The 16323-nt window shown below is 39.0% G+C and overlaps 28 non-coding genes across 28 annotated transcripts; all 28 read left to right on the top strand.

Annotated features, from left to right (window-relative positions):
* The first annotated feature begins 343 nt into the window (after window positions 1-343).
* On the top strand, window positions 344-462 carry LOC117275484 (5S ribosomal RNA). Its single transcript, XR_004505667.1, has one exon. It is a non-coding gene; the product is annotated as a 5S ribosomal RNA (ribosomal RNA).
* A 457-nt stretch (window positions 463-919) lies between these two features.
* On the top strand, window positions 920-1038 carry LOC117275483 (5S ribosomal RNA). The gene has a single exon (XR_004505666.1). It is a non-coding gene; the product is annotated as a 5S ribosomal RNA (ribosomal RNA).
* Window positions 1039-1495: 457 nt separating this feature from the next.
* Window positions 1496-1615, top strand: LOC138904086 (5S ribosomal RNA). Its single transcript, XR_011413329.1, has one exon. It is a non-coding gene; the product is annotated as a 5S ribosomal RNA (ribosomal RNA).
* A 458-nt stretch (window positions 1616-2073) lies between these two features.
* On the top strand, window positions 2074-2192 carry LOC138904079 (5S ribosomal RNA). Its single transcript, XR_011413322.1, has one exon. It is a non-coding gene; the product is annotated as a 5S ribosomal RNA (ribosomal RNA).
* A 458-nt stretch (window positions 2193-2650) lies between these two features.
* On the top strand, window positions 2651-2769 carry LOC138904077 (5S ribosomal RNA). The gene has a single exon (XR_011413320.1). It is a non-coding gene; the product is annotated as a 5S ribosomal RNA (ribosomal RNA).
* Window positions 2770-3227: 458 nt separating this feature from the next.
* Window positions 3228-3346, top strand: LOC138904071 (5S ribosomal RNA). Its single transcript, XR_011413314.1, has one exon. It is a non-coding gene; the product is annotated as a 5S ribosomal RNA (ribosomal RNA).
* A 457-nt stretch (window positions 3347-3803) lies between these two features.
* LOC138904075 (5S ribosomal RNA) lies at window positions 3804-3922 on the top strand. The gene has a single exon (XR_011413318.1). It is a non-coding gene; the product is annotated as a 5S ribosomal RNA (ribosomal RNA).
* A 458-nt stretch (window positions 3923-4380) lies between these two features.
* On the top strand, window positions 4381-4499 carry LOC138904069 (5S ribosomal RNA). The gene has a single exon (XR_011413312.1). It is a non-coding gene; the product is annotated as a 5S ribosomal RNA (ribosomal RNA).
* A 458-nt stretch (window positions 4500-4957) lies between these two features.
* On the top strand, window positions 4958-5076 carry LOC117281707 (5S ribosomal RNA). The gene has a single exon (XR_004512334.2). It is a non-coding gene; the product is annotated as a 5S ribosomal RNA (ribosomal RNA).
* Window positions 5077-5533: 457 nt separating this feature from the next.
* On the top strand, window positions 5534-5652 carry LOC117281710 (5S ribosomal RNA). Its single transcript, XR_004512337.2, has one exon. It is a non-coding gene; the product is annotated as a 5S ribosomal RNA (ribosomal RNA).
* A 458-nt stretch (window positions 5653-6110) lies between these two features.
* LOC138904087 (5S ribosomal RNA) lies at window positions 6111-6229 on the top strand. Its single transcript, XR_011413330.1, has one exon. It is a non-coding gene; the product is annotated as a 5S ribosomal RNA (ribosomal RNA).
* Window positions 6230-6686: 457 nt separating this feature from the next.
* Window positions 6687-6805, top strand: LOC138904074 (5S ribosomal RNA). The gene has a single exon (XR_011413317.1). It is a non-coding gene; the product is annotated as a 5S ribosomal RNA (ribosomal RNA).
* A 458-nt stretch (window positions 6806-7263) lies between these two features.
* LOC138904076 (5S ribosomal RNA) lies at window positions 7264-7382 on the top strand. Its single transcript, XR_011413319.1, has one exon. It is a non-coding gene; the product is annotated as a 5S ribosomal RNA (ribosomal RNA).
* A 458-nt stretch (window positions 7383-7840) lies between these two features.
* On the top strand, window positions 7841-7959 carry LOC138904094 (5S ribosomal RNA). The gene has a single exon (XR_011413336.1). It is a non-coding gene; the product is annotated as a 5S ribosomal RNA (ribosomal RNA).
* A 458-nt stretch (window positions 7960-8417) lies between these two features.
* Window positions 8418-8536, top strand: LOC138904070 (5S ribosomal RNA). Its single transcript, XR_011413313.1, has one exon. It is a non-coding gene; the product is annotated as a 5S ribosomal RNA (ribosomal RNA).
* A 456-nt stretch (window positions 8537-8992) lies between these two features.
* Window positions 8993-9111, top strand: LOC138904068 (5S ribosomal RNA). Its single transcript, XR_011413311.1, has one exon. It is a non-coding gene; the product is annotated as a 5S ribosomal RNA (ribosomal RNA).
* A 457-nt stretch (window positions 9112-9568) lies between these two features.
* Window positions 9569-9687, top strand: LOC138904091 (5S ribosomal RNA). Its single transcript, XR_011413334.1, has one exon. It is a non-coding gene; the product is annotated as a 5S ribosomal RNA (ribosomal RNA).
* A 457-nt stretch (window positions 9688-10144) lies between these two features.
* LOC138904082 (5S ribosomal RNA) lies at window positions 10145-10263 on the top strand. The gene has a single exon (XR_011413325.1). It is a non-coding gene; the product is annotated as a 5S ribosomal RNA (ribosomal RNA).
* Window positions 10264-10720: 457 nt separating this feature from the next.
* LOC138904081 (5S ribosomal RNA) lies at window positions 10721-10839 on the top strand. The gene has a single exon (XR_011413324.1). It is a non-coding gene; the product is annotated as a 5S ribosomal RNA (ribosomal RNA).
* A 458-nt stretch (window positions 10840-11297) lies between these two features.
* Window positions 11298-11416, top strand: LOC138904096 (5S ribosomal RNA). Its single transcript, XR_011413338.1, has one exon. It is a non-coding gene; the product is annotated as a 5S ribosomal RNA (ribosomal RNA).
* Window positions 11417-11874: 458 nt separating this feature from the next.
* On the top strand, window positions 11875-11993 carry LOC138904078 (5S ribosomal RNA). The gene has a single exon (XR_011413321.1). It is a non-coding gene; the product is annotated as a 5S ribosomal RNA (ribosomal RNA).
* A 456-nt stretch (window positions 11994-12449) lies between these two features.
* LOC138904088 (5S ribosomal RNA) lies at window positions 12450-12568 on the top strand. The gene has a single exon (XR_011413331.1). It is a non-coding gene; the product is annotated as a 5S ribosomal RNA (ribosomal RNA).
* A 458-nt stretch (window positions 12569-13026) lies between these two features.
* LOC138904085 (5S ribosomal RNA) lies at window positions 13027-13145 on the top strand. The gene has a single exon (XR_011413328.1). It is a non-coding gene; the product is annotated as a 5S ribosomal RNA (ribosomal RNA).
* Window positions 13146-13602: 457 nt separating this feature from the next.
* Window positions 13603-13721, top strand: LOC138904084 (5S ribosomal RNA). The gene has a single exon (XR_011413327.1). It is a non-coding gene; the product is annotated as a 5S ribosomal RNA (ribosomal RNA).
* Window positions 13722-14179: 458 nt separating this feature from the next.
* LOC138904089 (5S ribosomal RNA) lies at window positions 14180-14298 on the top strand. The gene has a single exon (XR_011413332.1). It is a non-coding gene; the product is annotated as a 5S ribosomal RNA (ribosomal RNA).
* Window positions 14299-14754: 456 nt separating this feature from the next.
* On the top strand, window positions 14755-14873 carry LOC138904067 (5S ribosomal RNA). The gene has a single exon (XR_011413310.1). It is a non-coding gene; the product is annotated as a 5S ribosomal RNA (ribosomal RNA).
* A 457-nt stretch (window positions 14874-15330) lies between these two features.
* LOC138904073 (5S ribosomal RNA) lies at window positions 15331-15449 on the top strand. Its single transcript, XR_011413316.1, has one exon. It is a non-coding gene; the product is annotated as a 5S ribosomal RNA (ribosomal RNA).
* A 458-nt stretch (window positions 15450-15907) lies between these two features.
* Window positions 15908-16026, top strand: LOC138904093 (5S ribosomal RNA). Its single transcript, XR_011413335.1, has one exon. It is a non-coding gene; the product is annotated as a 5S ribosomal RNA (ribosomal RNA).
* The last annotated feature ends 297 nt before the right edge of the window (window positions 16027-16323 follow it).

Genomic DNA, 16323 nt, shown 5'->3' with positions numbered 1-16323 from the left:
TAAATTTTTTTTAAAGAAAATAATTGTGAGAAAAAGCAATATGCAGTAAATAAGGAAAATATTTACGGGGTTAACCCTTAAGTCTAGTTGCGCTTGACATGTCACTACATCCGTAAAACGTCTAGTTGCCACGTCGTCGATTGTGATTGTGATATTATCGTCGAGTGCGGTTTGTTGTTGGTGGTGAATGCCTTTGCCCGCAAAAAATAGTAGAAATCAAAAGAGAAATTGCGTAAAACGGATAAATGGGCGTAAAGTGTATATCGTTTTAAGGCTTTACACCTTTGCACCAAAAGCGGAAGGAGGAAAGGTGTTAAAGAGAATTTAGAGTGCAAGGAATGTTGGATGCGATCATATCAGAACTAATGCACCGGATCCCATCAGAACTCCGAACTCAAGCGTGCTTGGGCGAGAGTAGTACTAGGATGGGTGACCCCCTGGAAAGTCCTCGTGTTGCATCCCTTTGTTTTTGGCAATATTTGCAACTTACTTCTTTTAATATATCGGCGGTAGCTCTAATAAATTCACAAATGAGTTTTACTTGATATGAACGATATTTCTTTTTACATGAAATAATAAAATTTGTTTAAAGAAAATAATTGTGAGAAAAAGTAATATGCAATAAATAAGGAAAATATTTACGGGGTTAACCCTTAATTCTAGTTGCGCTTGACATGTCACTACATCCGTAAACCGTCTAGATGCGATGTCGTCGATTGTGATTGTGATATTATCGTCGAGTGCGGTTTGTTGTTGGTGGTGAATGCCATTGCCCGCGAAAAATAGTAGAAATCAAAAGAGGAATTGCGTAAAACGGATAAATGGGCGTAAAGTGTATGTCGTTTTAAGGCTTTACACCTTCGCACCAAAAGCGGAAGGAGGAAAGGTGTTAAAGAGAATTTAGAGTGCAAGGAATGTCGGATGCGATCATACCAGCACTAACGCACCGGATCCCATCAGAACTCCGAAGTTAATCGTGCTTGTTCGAGAGTAGTACTAGGATGGGTGACCCCCTGGGAAGTCCTCGTGTTGCATCCCTTTGTTTTTGGCAATATTTGCAACTTACTTCTTTTAATATATCTGCGGTAGCTCTAATAAATTCACAAATGAGTTTTACTTGATATGAACGATATTTTTTTTTACATGAAATAATAAAAATTTTTTAAAGAAAATAATTGTGAGAAAAAGCAATATGCAGTAAATAAGGAAAATATTTACGGGGTTAACTCTTAAGTCTAGTTGCGCTTGACATGTCACTACATCCGTAAAACGTCTAGTTGCGATGTCGTCGATTGTGATTGTGATATTATCGTCGAGTGCGGCTTGTTGTTGGTGGTGAATGCCTTTGCCCGCAAAAAATAGTAGAAATCAAAAGAGGAATTGCGTAAAACGGATAAATGGGCGTAAAGTGTATGTCGTTTTAAGGCTTTACACCTTCGCACCAAAAGCGGAAGGAGGAAAGGTGTTAAAGAGAATTTAGAGTGCAAGGAATGTCGGATGCGATCATACCAGCACTAACGCACCGGATCCCATCAGAACTCCGAAGTTAAGCGTGCTTGGGCGAGAGTAGTACTAGGATGGGTGACCCCCCGAGGAAGTCCTCGTGTTGCATCCCTTTGTTTTTGGCAATATTTGCAACTTACTACTTTTAATATATCTGCGGTAGCTCTAATAAATTCACAAATGAGTTTTACTTGATATGAACGATATTTTTTTTTTACATGAAATAATAAAAATTTTTTAAAGAAAATAATTGTGAGAAAAAGCAATATGCAGTAAATAAGGAAAATATTTACGGGGTTAACCCTTAAGTCTAGTTGCGCTTGACATGTCACTACATCCGTAAAACATCTAGTTGCGATGTCGTCGATTGTGATTGTGATATTATCGTCGAGTGCGGCTTGTTGTTGGTGGTGAATGTCTTTGCCCGCGAAAAATAGTAGAAATCAAAAGAGGAATTGCGTAAAACGGATAAATGGGCGTAAAGTGTATGTCGTTTTAAGGCTTTACACATTCGCACCAAAAGCGGAAGGAGGAAAGGTGTTAAAGAGAATTTAGAGTGCAAGGAATGTCGGATGCGATCATACCAGCACTAACACACCGGATCCCATCAGAACTCCGAAGTTAAGCGCGCTTGGGCGAGAGTAGTACTAGGATGGGTGACCCCCTGGGAAGTCCTCGTGTTGCATCCCTTTGTTTTTGGCAATATTTGCAACTTACTTCTTTTAATATATCGGCGGTAGCTCTAATAAATTCACAAATGAGTTTTACTTGATATGAGCGATATTTTTTTTTTACATGAAATAATAATTTTTTTTTAAAGAAAATAATTGTGAGAAAAAGCAATATGCAGTAAATAAGGAAAATATTTACGGGGTTAACCCTTAAGTCTAGTTGCGCTTGACATGTCACTACATCCGTAAAACGTCTAGTTGCGATGTCGTCGATTGTGATTGTGATATTATCGTCGAGTGCGGCTTGTTGTTGATGGTGAATGCCTTTGCCCGCAAAAAATAGTAGAAATCAAAAGAGGAATTGCGTAAAACGGATAAATGGGCGTAAAGTGTATGTCGTTTTAAGGCTTTACACCTTCGCACCAAAAGCGGAAGGAGGAAAGGTGTTAAAGAGAATTTAGAGTGCAAGGAATGTCGGATGCGATCATACCAGCACTAACGCACCGGATCCCATCAGAACTCCGAAGTTAAGCGTGCTTGGGCGAGAGTAGTACTAGGATGGGTGACCCCCTTGGAAGTCCTCGTGTTGCATCCCTTTGTTTTTGGCAATATTTGCAACTTACTTCTTTTAATATATCGGCGGTAGCTCTAATAAATTCACAAATGAGTTTTACTTGATATGAACGATATATTTTTTTTACATGAAATAATAAATTTTTTTTAAAGAAAATAATTGTGAGAAAAAGCAATATGCAGTAAATAAGGAAAATATTTACGGGGTTAACCCTTAAGTCTAGTTGCGCTTGACATGTCACTACATCCGTAAAACGTCTAGTTGCGATGTCGTCGATTGTGATTGTGATATTATCATCGAGTGCGGCTTGTTGTTGGTGGTGAATGCCTTTGCCCGCGAAAAATAGTAGAAATCAAAAGAGGAATTGCGTAAAACGGATAAATGGGCGTAAAGTGTATGTCGTTTTAAGGCTTTACACCTTCGCACCAAAAGCGGAAGGAGGAAAGGTGTTAAAGAGAATTTAGAGTGCAAGAAATGTCGGATGCGATCAAACCAGCACTAACGCACCGGATCCCATCAGAACTCCGAAGTTAAGCGTGCTTGGGCGAGAGTAGTACTAGGATGGGTGACCCCCTGGGAAGTCCTCGTGTTGCATCCCTTTATTTTTGGCAATATTTGCAACTTACTTCTTTTAATATATCGGCGGTAGCTCTAATAAATTCACAAATGAGTTTTACTTGATATGAACATTATTTTTTTTTACATGAAATAATAAATTTTTTTTAAAGAAAATAATTGTGAGAAAAAGCAATATGCAGTAAATAAGAAAAATATTTACGGAGTTAACCCTTAAGTCTAGTTGCGTTTGACATGTCACTACATCCGTAAAACGTCTAGTTGCGACGTCGTCGATTGTGATTGTGATATTATCGTCGAGTGCGGCTTGTTGTTGGTGGTGAATGCCTTTGCCCGCAAAAAATAGTAGAAATCAAAAGAGGAATTGCGTAAAACGGATAAATGGGCGTAAAGTGTATGTCGTTTTAAGGCTTTACACCTTCGCACCAAAAGCGGAAGGAGGAAAGGTGTTAAAGAGAATTTAGAATGCAAGGAATGTCGGATGCGATCATACCAGCACTAACGCACCGGATCCCATCAGAACTCCGAAGTTAAGCGTGCTTGGGCGAGAGTAGTACTAGGATGGGTGACCCCCTTGGAAGTCCTCGTGTTGCATCCCTTTGTTTTTGGCAATATTTGCAACTTACTTCTTTTAATATATCGGCGGTAGCTCTAATAAATTCACAAATGAGTTTTACTTGATATGAACGATATATTTTTTTTACATGAAATAATAAATTTTTTTTAAAGAATATAATTGTGAGAAAAAGCAATATGCAGTAAATAAGAAAATTATTTACGGGGTTAACCCTTAAGTCTAGTTGCGTTTGACATATCACTACATCCGTAAAACGTCTAGTTGCGATGTCGTCGATTGTGATTGTGATATTATCGTCGAGTGCGGCTTGTTGTTGGTGGTGAATGCCTTTGCCCGCGAAGAATAGTAGAAATCAAAAGAGGAATTGCGTAAAACGGATAAATGGGCGTAAAGTGTATGTCGTTTTAAGGCTTTACACCTTCGCACCAAAAGCGGAAGGATGAAAGGTGTTAAAGAGAATTTAGAGTGCAAGGAATGTCGGATGCGATCATACCAGCACTAACGCACCGGATCCCATCAGAACTCCGAAGTGAAGCGTGCTTGGGCGAGAGTAGTACTAGGATGGGTGACCCCCTGGGAAGTCCTCGTGTTGCATCCCTTTGTTTTTGGCAATATTTGCAACTTACTTCTTTTAATATATCGGCGGTAGCTCTAATAAATTCACAAATGAGTTTTACTTGATATGAACGATATATTTTTTTTACATGAAATAATAAATTTTTTTTAAAGAATATAATTGTGAGAAAAAGCAATATGCAGTAAATAAGGAAAATATTTACGGGGTTAACCCTTAAGTCTAGTTGCGCTTGACATGTCACTACATCCGTAAAACGTCTAGTTGCGATGTCGTCGATTGTGATTGTGATATTATCGTCGAGTGCGGCTTGTTGTTGATGGTGAATGCCTTTGCCCGCAAAAAATAGTAGAAATCAAAAGAGGAATTGCGTAAAACGGATAAATGGGCGTAAAGTGTATGTCGTTTTAAGGCTTTACACCTTCGCACCAAAAGCGGAAGGAGGAAAGGTGTTAAAGAGAATTTAGAGTGCAAGGAATGTCGGATGCGATCATACCAGCACAAACGCACCGGATCCCATCAGAACTGCGAAGTGAAGCGTGCTTGGGCGAGAGTAGTACTAGGATGGGTGACCCCCTGGGAAGTCCTCGTGTTGCATCCCTTTGTTTTTGGCAATATTTGCAACTTACTTCCTTTAATATATCGGCGGTAGCTCTAATAAATTCACAAATGAGTTTTACTTGATATGAACGATATTTCTTTTTACATGAAATAATAAATTTTTTTTAAAGAAAATAATTGTGAGAAAAAGCAATATGCAGTAAATAAGGAAAATATTTACGGGGTTAACCCTTAAGTCTAGTTGCGCTTGACATGTCACTACATCCGTAAAACGTCTAGTTGCGATGTCGTCGATTGTGATTGTGATATTATCGTCGAGTGCGGCTTGTTGTTGGTGGTGAATGCCTTTGCCCGCGAAAAATAGTAGAAATCAAAAGAGGAATTGCGTAAAACGGATAAATGGGCGTAAAGTGTATGTCGTTTTAAGGCTTTACACCTTCGCACCAAAAGCGGAAGGAGGAAAGGTGTTAAAGAGAATTTAGAATGCAAGGAATGTCGGATGCGATCATACCAGCACTAACGCACCGGATCCCATCAGAACTCCGAAGTTAAGCGTGCTTGGGCGAGAGTAGTACTAGGATGGGTGACCCCCTTGGAAGTCCTCGTGTTGCATCCCTTTGTTTTTGGCAATATTTGCAACTTACATCTTTTAATATATCGGCGGTAGCTCTAATAAATTCACAAATGAGTTTTACTTGATATGAACGATATTTCTTTTTTACATGAAATAATAAATTTTTTTTAAAGAAAATAATTGTGAGAAAAAGCAATATGCAGTAAATAAGGAAAATATTTACGGGGTTAACCCTTAAGTCTAGTTGCGCTTGACATGTCACTACATCCGTAAAATGTCTAGTTGCGATGTCGTCGATTGTGATTGTGATATTATCATCGAGTGCGGCTTGTTGTTGGTGGTGAATGCCTTTGCCCGCGTAAAATAGTAGAAATCAAAAAAGGAATTGCGTAAAACGGATAAATGGGCGTAAAGTGTATGTCGTTTTAAGGCTTTACACCTTCGCACCAAAAGCGGAAGGATGAAAGGTGTTAAAGAGAATTTAGAGTGCAAGGAATGTCGGATGCGATCATACCAGCACTAACGCACCGGATCCCATCAGAACTCCGAAGTTAACCGTGCTTGGGCGAGAGTAGTACTAGGATGAGTGACCCCCTGGGAAGTCCTCGTGTTGCATCCCTTTGTTTTTGGCAATATTTGCAACTTACTTCTTTTAATATATCGGCGGTAGCTCTAATAAATTCACAAATGAGTTTTACTTGATATGAACATTATTTTTTTTTACATGAAATAATAAATTTTTTTTAAAGAAAATAATTGTGAGAAAAAGCAATATGCAGTAAATAAGAAAAATATTTACGGAGTTAACCCTTAAGTCTAGTTGCGTTTGACATGTCACTACATCCGTAAAACGTCTAGTTGCGACGTCGTCGATTGTGATTGTGATATTATCGTCGAGTGCGGCTTGTTGTTGGTGGTGAATGCCTTTGCCCGCAAAAAATAGTAGAAATCAAAAGAGGAATTGCGTAAAACGGATAAATGGGCGTAAAGTGTATGTCGTTTTAAGGCTTTACACCTTCGCACCAAAAGCGGAAGGAGGAAAGGTGTTAAAGAGAATTTAGAGTGCAAGGAATGTCGGATGCGATCATACCAGCACTAACGCACCGGATCCCATCAGAACTCCGAAGTTAAGCGTGCTTGGGCGAGAGTAGTACTAGGATGGGTGACCCCCTTGGAAGTCCTCGTGTTGCATCCCTTTGTTTTTGGCAATATTTGCAACTTACTTCTTTTAATATATCGGCGGTAGCTCTAATAAATTCACAAATGAGTTTTACTTGATATGAACGATATATTTTTTTTACATGAAATAATAAATTTTTTTTAAAGAATATAATTGTGAGAAAAAGCAATATGCAGTAAATAAGGAAAATATTTACGGGGTTAACCCTTAAGTCTAGTTGCGCTTGACATGTCACTACATCCGTAAAACGTCTAGTTGCGATGTCGTCGATTGTGATTGTGATATTATCATCGAGTGCGGCTTGTTGTTGGTGGTGAATGCCTTTGCCCGCGAAAAATAGTAGAAATCAAAAGAGGAATTGCGTAAAACGGATAAATGGGCGTAAAGTGTATGTCGTTTTAAGGCTTTACACCTTCGCACCAAAAGCGGAAGGAGGAAAGGTGTTAAAGAGAATTTAGAGTGCAAGGAATGTCGGATGCGATCATACCAGCACTAACGCACCGGATCCCATCAGAACTCCGAAGTTAAGCGTGCTTGGGCGAGAGTAGTACTAGGATGGGTGACCCCCTGGGAAGTCCTCGTGTTGCATCCCTTTATTTTTGGCAATATTTGCAACTTACTTCTTTTAATATATCGGCGGTAGCTCTAATAAATTCACAAATGAGTTTTACTTGATATGAACAATATTTTTTTTTTACATGAAATAATAAATTTTTTTTAAAGAAAATAATTGTGAGAAAAAGCAATATGCAGTAAATAAGAAAAATATTTACGGGGTCAACCCTTAAGTCTAGTTGCGCTTGACATGTCACTACATCCGTAAAACGTCTAGTTGCGACGTCGTCGATTGTGATTGTGATATTATCGTCGAGTGCGGCTTGTTGTTGGTGGTGAATGCCTTTGCCCGCAAAAAATAGTAGAAATCAAAAGAGGAATTGCGTAAAACGGATAAATGGGCGTAAAGTGTATGTCGTTTTAAGCCTTTACACCTTCGCACCAAAAGCGGAAGGAGGAAAGGTGTTAAAGAGAATTTAGAGTGCAAGGAATGTCGGATGCGATCATACCAGCACAAACGCACCGGATCCCATCAGAACTCCGAAGTGAAGCGTGCTTGGGCGAGAGTAGTACTAGGATGGCTGACCCCCTGGGAAGTCCTCATGTTGCATCCCTTTGTTTTTGGCAATATTTGCAACTTACTTCCTTTAATATATCGGCGGTAGCTCTAATAAATTCACAAATGAGTTTTACTTGATATGAACGATATATTTTTTTTACATGAAATAATAAAATTTTTTTAAAGAAAATAATTGTGAGAAAAAGCAATATGCAGTAAATAAGGAAAATATTTACGGGGTTAACCCTTAAGTCTAGTTGCGCTTGACATGTCACTACATCCGTAAAACGTCTAGTTGCGATGTCGTCGATTGTGATTGTGATATTATCATCGAGTGCGGCTTGTTGTTGGTGGTGAATGCCTTTGCCCGCGAAAAATAGTAGAAATCAAAAGAGGAATTGCGTAAAACGGATAAATGGGCGTAAAGTGTATGTCGTTTTAAGGCTTTACACCTTCGCACTAAAAGCGGAAGGAGGAAAGGTGTTAAAGAGAATTTAGAGTGCAAGAAATGTCGGATGCGATCAAACCAGCACTAACGCACCGGATCCCATCAGAACTCCGAAGTTAAGCGTGCTTGGGCGAGAGTAGTACTAGGATGGGTGACCCCCTGGGAAGTCCTCGTGTTGCATCCCTTTATTTTTGGCAATATTTGCAACTTACTTCTTTTAATATATCGGCGGTAGCTCTAATAAATTCACAAATGAGTTTTACTTGATAAGAACGATATTTTTTTTTACATGAAATAATAATTTTTTTTAAAAAAAATAATTGTGAGAAAAAGCAATATGCAGTAAATAAGGAAAATATTTACGGGGTTAACCCTTAAGTCTAGTTGCGCTTGACATGTCACTACATCCGTAAAACGTCTAGTTGCGATGTCGTCAATTGTGATTGTGATATTATCGTCGAGTGCGGCTTGTTATTGGTGGTGAATGCCTTTGCCCGCGAAAAATAGTAGAAATCAAAAGAGGAATTGCGTAAAACGGATAAATGGGCGTAAAGTGTATGTCGTTTTAAGGCTTTACACCTTCGCACCAAAAGCGGAAGGAGGAAAGGTGTTAATGAGAATTTAGAGTGCAAGGAATGTCGGATGCGATCATACCAGCACTAACGCACCGGATCCCATCAGAACTCCGAAGTGAAGCGTGCTTGGGCGAGAGTAGTACTAGGATGGGTGACCCCCTGGGAAGTCCTCGTGTTGCATCCCTTTGTTTTTGGCAATATTTGCAACTTACTTCTTTTAATATATAGGCGATAGCTCTAATAAATTCACAAATGAGTTTTACTTGATATGAACGATATTTTTTTTTACATGAAATTATAAATTTTTTTTAAAGAAAATAATTGTGAGAAAAAGCAATATGCAGTAAATAAGGAAAATATTTACGGGGTTAACCCTTAAGTCTAGTTGCGCTTGACATGTCACTACATCCGTAAAATGTCTAGTTGCGATGTTGTCGATTGTGATTGTGATATTATCGTCGAGTGCGGCTTGTTGTTGGTGGTGAATGCCTTTGCCCGCGAAAAATAGTAGAAATCAAAAGAGGAATTGCGTAAAACGGATAAATGGGCGTAAAGTGTATGTCGTTTTAAGGCTTTACACCTTCGCACCAAAAGCGGAAGGAGGAAAGGTGTTAAAGAGAATTTAGAGTGCAAGGAATGTCGGATGCGATCATACCAGCACAAACGCACCGGATCCCATCAGAACTGCGAAGTGAAGCGTGCTTGGGCGAGAGTAGTACTAGGATGGGTGACCCCCTGGGAAGTCCTCGTGTTGCATCCCTTTGTTTTTGGCAATATTTGCAACTTACTTCCTTTAATATATCGGCGGTAGCTCTAATAAATTCACAAATGAGTTTTACTTGATATGAACGATATTTCTTTTTACATGAAATAATAAATTTTTTTTAAAGAAAATAATTGTGAGAAAAAGCAATATGCAGTAAATAAGGAAAATATTTACGGGGTTAACCCTTAAGTCTAGTTGCGCTTGACATGTCACTACATCCGTAAAACGTCTAGTTGCGATATCGTCGATTGTGATTGTGATATTATCGTCGAGTGCGGCTTGTTGTTGGTGGTGAATTCCTTTGCCCGCGAAAAATAGTAGAAATCAAAAGAGGAATTGCGTAAAACGGATAAATGGGCGTAAAGTGTATGTCGTTTTAAGGCTTTACACCTTCGCACCAAAAACGGAAGGAGGAAAGGTGTTAAAGAGAATATAGAGTGCAAGGAATGTCGAATGCGATCATACCAGCACTAACGCACCGGATCCCATCAGAACTCCGAAGTTAAGCGTACTTGGGCGAGAGTAGTACTAGGATGGGTGACCCCCTGGGAAGTCCTCGTGTTGCATCCCTTTGTTTTTGGCAATATTTGCAACTTACTTCTTTTAATATATCGGCGGTAGCTCTAATAAATTCACAAATGAGTTTTACTTGATATGAACGATATTTTTTTTTACATGAAATAATAATTTTTTTTTAAAGAAAATAATTGTGAGAAAAAGCAATATGCAGTAAATAAGGAAAATATTTACGGGGTTAACCCTTAAGTCTAGTTGCGCTTGACATGTCACTACATCCGTAAAACGTCTAGTTGCGATGTCGTCGATTGTGATTGTGATATTATCATCGAGTGCGGCTTGTTGTTGGTGGTGAATGCCTTTGCCCGCGAAAAATAGTAGAAATCAAAAGAGGAATTGCGTAAAACGGATAAATGGGCGTAAAGTGTATGTCGTTTAAAGGCTTTACACCTTCGCACCAAAAGCGGAAGGAGGAAAGGTGTTATAGAGAATTTAGAGTGCAAGGAATGTCGGATGCGATCATACCAGCACTAACGCACCGGATCCCATCAGAACTCCGAAGTCAAGCGTGCTTGGGCGAGAGTAGTACTAGGATGGCTGACCCCCTGGGAAGTCCTCGTGTTGCATCCCTTTGTTTTTGGCAATATTTGCAACTTACTTCCTTTAATATATCGGCGGTAGCTCTAATAAATTCACAAATGAGTTTTACTTGATATGAACGATATATTTTTTTTACATGAAATAATAAATTTTTTTTAAAGAATATAATTGTGAGAAAAAGCAATATGCTGTAAATAAGAAAATTATTTACGGGGTTAACCCTTAAGTCTAGTTGCGCTTGACATGTCACTACATCCGTAAAACGTCTAGTTGCGATGTCGTCGATTGTGATTGTGATATTATCGTCGAGTGCGGCTTGTTGTTGGTGGTGAATGCCTTTGCCCGCGAAAAATAGTAGAAATCAAAAGAGGAATTGCGTAAAACGAATAAATGGGCGTAAAGTGTATGTCGTTTTAAGGCTTTACACCTTCGCACCAAAAGCGGAAGGAGGAAAGGTGTTAAAGAGAATTTAGAGTGCAAGGAATGTCGGATGCGATCATACCAGCACAAACGCACCGGATCCCATCAGAACTGCGAAGTGAAACGTGCTTGGGCGAGAGTAGTACTAGGATGGCTGACCCCCTGGGAAGTCCTCGTGTTGCATCCCTTTGTTTTTGGCAATATTTGCAACTTACTTCCTTTAATATATCGGCGGTAGCTCTAATAAATTCACAAATGAGTTTTACTTGATATGAACGATATATTTTTTTTACATAAAATAATAATTTTTTTTTAAAGAAAATAATTGTGAGAAAAAGCAATATGCAGTAAATAAGGAAAATATTTACGGGGTTAACCCTTAAGTCTAGTTGCGCTTGACATGTCACAACATCCGTAAAACGTCTAGTTGCGATGTCGTCGATTGTGATTGTGATATTATCGTCGAGTGCGGCTTGTTGTTGGTGGTGAATGCCTTTGCCCGCGAAAAATAGTAGAAATCAAAAGAGAAATTGCGTAAAATGGATAAATGGGCGTAAAGTGTATGTCGTTTTAAGGCTTTACACCTTCGCACCAAAAGCGGAAGGAGGAAAGGTGTTATAGAGAATTTAGAGTGCAAGGAATGTCGGATGCGATCATACCAGCACTAACGCACCGGATCCCATCAGAACTCCGAAGTTAAGCGTACTTGGGCGAGAGTAGTACTAGGATGGGTGACCCCCTGGGAAGTCCTCGTGTTGCATCCCTTTGTTTTTGGCAATATTTGCAACTTACTTCTTTTAATATATCGGCGGTAGCTCTAATAAATTCACAAATGAGTTTTACTTGATATGAACGATATTTTTTTTACATGAAATAATAAATTTTTTTTAAAGAATATAATTGTGAGAAAAAGCAATATGCAGTTAATAAGGAAAATATTTACGGGGTTAACCCTTAAGTCTAGTTGCGCTTGACATGTCACTACATCCGTAAAACGTCTAGTTACGATGTCGTCGATTGTGATTGTGATATTATCGTCGAGTGCGGCTTGTTGTTGGTGGTGAATGCCTTTGCCCGCGAAAAATAGTAGAAATCAAAAGAGGAATTGCGTAAAACGAATAAATGGGCGTAAAGTGTATGTCGTTTTAAGGCTTTACACCTTCGCACCAAAAGCGGAAGGAGGAAAGGTGTTAAAGAGAATTTAGAGTGCAAGGAATGTCGGATGCGATCATACCAGCACTAACGCATCGGATCCCATCAGAACTCCGAAGTTAAGCGTGCTTGAGCGAGAGTAGTACTAGGATGGGTGACCCCCTGGGAATTCCTCGTGTTGCATCCCTTTGTTTTTGGCAATATTTGCAACTTACTTCTTTTAATATATCGGCGGTAGCTCTAATAAATTCACAAATGAGTTTTACTTGATATGAACGATATATTTTTTTTACATGAAATAATAAATTTTTTTTAAAGAATATAATTGTGAGAAAAAGCAATATGCAGTAAATAAGAAAATTATTTACGGGGTTAACCCTTAAGTCTAGTTGCGTTTGACATGTCACTACATCCGTAAAACGTCTAGTTGCGATGTCGTCGATTGTGATTATGATATTATCGTCGAGTGCGGCTTGTTGTTGGTGGTGAATGCCTTTGCCCGCGAAGAATAGTAGAAATCAAAAGAGGAATTGCGTAAAACGGATAAATGGGCGTAAAGTGTATGTCGTTTTAAGGCTTTACACCTTCGCACCAAAAGCGGAAGGAGGAAAGGTGTTAAAGAGAATTTAGAGTGCAAGGAATGTCGGATGCGATCATACCAGCACTAACGCACCGGATCCCATCAGAACTCCGAAGTTAAGCTTGCTTGGGTGAGAGTAGTACTAGGATGGGTGACCCCCTGGGAAGTCCTCGTGTTGCATCCCTTTGTTTTTGGCAATATTTGCAACTTACTTCTTTTAATATATCGGCGGTAGCTCTAATAAATTCACAAATGAGTTTTACTTGATATGAACGATATTTTTTTTTACATGAAATAATAAATTTTTTTTAAAGAAAATAATTGTGAGAAAAAGCAATATGCAGTAAATAAGAAAAATATTTACGGGGTCAACCCTTAAGTCTAGTTGCGCTTGACATGTCACTACATCCGTAAAACGTCTAGTTGCGACGTCGTCGATTGTGATTGTGATATTATCGTCGAGTGCGGCTTGTTGTTGGTGGTGAATGCCTTTGCCCGCAAAAAATAGTAGAAATCAAAAGAGGAATTGCGTAAAACGGATAAATGGGCGTAAAGTGTATGTCGTTTTAAGCCTTTACACCTTCGCACCAAAAGCGGAAGGAGGAAAGGTGTTAAAGAGAATTTAGAGTGCAAGGAATGTCGGATGCGATCATACCAGCACAAACGCACCGGATCCCATCAGAACTCCGAAGTGAAGCGTGCTTGGGCGAGAGTAGTACTAGGATGGCTGACCCCCTGGGAAGTCCTCGTGTTGCATCCCTTTGTTTTTGGCAATATTTGCAACTTACTTCCTTTAATATATCGGCGGTAGCTCTAATAAATTCACAAATGAGTTTTACTTGATATGAACGATATATTTTTTTTGCATGAAATAATAAATTTTTTTTAAAGAAAATAATTGTGAGAAAAAGCAATATGCAGTAAATAAGGAAAATATTTACGGGGTTAACCCTTAAGTCTAGTTGCGCTTGACATGTCACTACATCCGTAAAACGTCTAGTTGCGATGTCGTCGATTGTGATTGTGATATTATCATCGAGTGCGGCTTGTTGTTGGTGGTGAATGCCTTTGCCCGCGAAAAATAGTAGAAATCAAAAGAGGAATTGCGTAAAACGGATAAATGGGCGTAAAGTGTATGTCGTTTTAATGCTTTACACCTTCGCACCAAAAGCGGAAGGAGGAAAGGTGTTAAAGAGAATTTAGAGTGCAAGAAATGTCGGATGCGATCAAACCAGCACTAACGCATCGGATCCCATCAGAACTTCGAAGTTAAGCGTGCTTGGGCGAGAGTAGTACTAGGATGGGTGACCCCCTGGGAAGTCCTCGTGTTGCATCCCTTTATTTTTGGCAATATTTGCAACTTACTTCTTTTAATATATCGGCGGTAGCTCTAATAAATTCACAAATGAGTTTTACTTGATAAGAACGATATTTTTTTTTACATGAAATAATAATTTTTTTTAAAAAAAATAATTGTGAGAAAAAGCAATATGCAGTAAATAAGGAAAATATTTACGGGGTTAACCCTTAAGTCTAGTTGCGCTTGACATGTCACTACATCCGTAAAACGTCTAGTTGCGATGTCGTCAATTGTGATTGTGATATTATCGTCGAGTGCGGCTTGTTGTTGGTGGTGAATGCCTTTGCCCGCGAAAAATAGTAGAAATCAAAAGAGGAATTGCGTAAAACGGATAAATGGGCGTAAAGTGTATGTCGTTTTAAGGCTTTACACCTTCGCACCAAAAGCGGAAGGAGGAAAGGTGTTAATGAGAATTTAGAGTGCAAGGAATGTCGGATGCGATCATACCAGCACTAACGCACCGGATCCCATCAGAACTCCGAAGTGAAGCGTGCTTGGGCGAGAGTAGTACTAGGATGGGTGACCCCCTGGGAAGTCCTCGTGTTGCATCCCTTTGTTTTTGGCAATATTTGCAACTTACTTCTTTTAATATATAGGCGATAGCTCTAATAAATTCACAAATGAGTTTTACTTGATATGAACGATATTTTTTTTTACATGAAATTATAAATTTTTTTTAAAGAAAATAATTGTGAGAAAAAGCAATATGCAGTAAATAAGGAAAATATTTACGGGGTTAACCCTTAAGTCTAGTTGCGCTTGACATGTCACTACATCCGTAAAATGTCTAGTTGCGATGTTGTCGATTGTGATTGTGATATTATCGTCGAGTGCGGCTTGTTGTTGGTGGTGAATGCCTTTGCCCGCGAAAAATAGTAGAAATCAAAAGAGGAATTGCGTAAAACGGATAAATGGGCGTAAAGTGTATGTCGTTTTAAGGCTTTACACCTTCGCACCAAAAGCGGAAGGAGGAAAGGTGTTAAAGAGAATTTAGAATGCAAGGAATGTCGGATGCGATCATACCAGCACTAACGCACCGGATCCCATCAGAACTCCGAAGTTAAGCGTGCTTGGGCGAGAGTAGTACTAGGATGGGTGACCCCCTTGGAAGTCCTCGTGTTGCATCCCTTTGTTTTTGGCAATATTTGCAACTTACATCTTTTAATATATCGGCGGTAGCTCTAATAAATTCACAAATGAGTTTTACTTGATATGAACGATATTTCTTTTTTACATGAAATAATAAATTTTTTTTAAAGAAAATAATTGTGAGAAAAAGCAATATGCAGTAAATAAGGAAAATATTTACGGGGTTAACCCTTAAGTCTAGTTGCGCTTGACATGTCACTACATCCGTAAAATGTCTAGTTGCGATGTCGTCGATTGTGATTGTGATATTATCATCGAGTGCGGCTTGTTGTTGGTGGTGAATGCCTTTGCCCGCGTAAAATAGTAGAAATCAAAAAAGGAATTGCGTAAAACGGATAAATGGGCGTAAAGTGTATGTCGTTTTAAGGCTTTACACCTTCGCACCAAAAGCGGAAGGATGAAAGGTGTTAAAGAGAATTTAGAGTGCAAGGAATGTCGGATGCGATCATACCAGCACTAACGCATCGGATCCCATCAGGACTCCGAAGTTAAGCGTGCTTGGGCGAGAGTAGTACTAGGATGAGTGACCCCCTGGGAAGTCCTCGTGTTGCATCCCTTTGTTTTTGGCAATATTTGCAACTTACTTCTTTTAATATATCGGCGGTAGCTCTAATAAATTCACAAATGAGTTTTACTTGATATGAACATTATTTTTTTTTACATGAAATAATAAATTTTTTTTAAAGAAAATAATTGTGAGAAAAAGCAATATGCAGTAAATAAGAAAAATATTTACGGAGTTAACCCTTAAGTCTAGTTGCGTTTGACATGTCACTACATCCGTAAAACGTCTAGTTGCGATGTCGTCGATTGTGATTGTGATATTATCGTCGAGTGCGGCTTGTTGTTGGTG

The sequence above is a fragment of the Nicotiana tomentosiformis genome, unplaced genomic scaffold, assembly GCF_000390325.3.
Source record: "Nicotiana tomentosiformis unplaced genomic scaffold, ASM39032v3 Un00343, whole genome shotgun sequence".
Lineage (NCBI taxonomy): Eukaryota > Viridiplantae > Streptophyta > Magnoliopsida > Solanales > Solanaceae > Nicotiana > Nicotiana tomentosiformis.
The sequence above is the reverse complement of the archived record's forward strand: the minus strand, read 5'-3'. Positions and strand labels throughout refer to the sequence as shown.